The sequence below is a fragment of the Trichomycterus rosablanca genome, chromosome 14 (genome assembly GCF_030014385.1).
Source record: "Trichomycterus rosablanca isolate fTriRos1 chromosome 14, fTriRos1.hap1, whole genome shotgun sequence".
NCBI lineage: Eukaryota > Metazoa > Chordata > Actinopteri > Siluriformes > Trichomycteridae > Trichomycterus > Trichomycterus rosablanca.
In genome coordinates, this window is record NC_086001.1 from 26,995,707 (window position 1) to 26,996,218 (window position 512).

Below are 512 nucleotides of genomic sequence, written 5' to 3' on the forward strand. Positions count from 1 at the left end.
TTCCATGGCCGAGCAGCTGCATCCAAGCCTTACATCACCAAGTACATGGTCTAAACCATGGGGTGCCGTCTGGCTTTGTCAGGGGTGCCGTCAAAAATATTCTGATAGTGATGGGTCGTTCTCGAACGATCCGATTCTATTGAACGGCTCTTTAAAATGAACAAAAGGAACCGAGTCGCGCCTCTGGGAGCCGCTATATATATTTTTATTTCTGCGCAGTTCTTAGCGGCTGTAATCCACCCAGTCTGCTTCGCATCAGTACAGGGAATTAATCAGTCATAATAAGAGCTGTTTATTGTCCAAATTCAAATTCGAAAACAGAGAGCAGCGAGCGAGCGAGACACACACAGAGAGAGAGAGAGAGACACACACACAAACTGATCGTTATTACTACCTCATTACTGTAAATATTATAATTTTTATTGTTATTATTTTGCACTGTTTTTTAAATATTTTATTCTATTTTATATTTTTTTGCATGTGTAACTGTTTTGTATATATTTGTTCTTTTT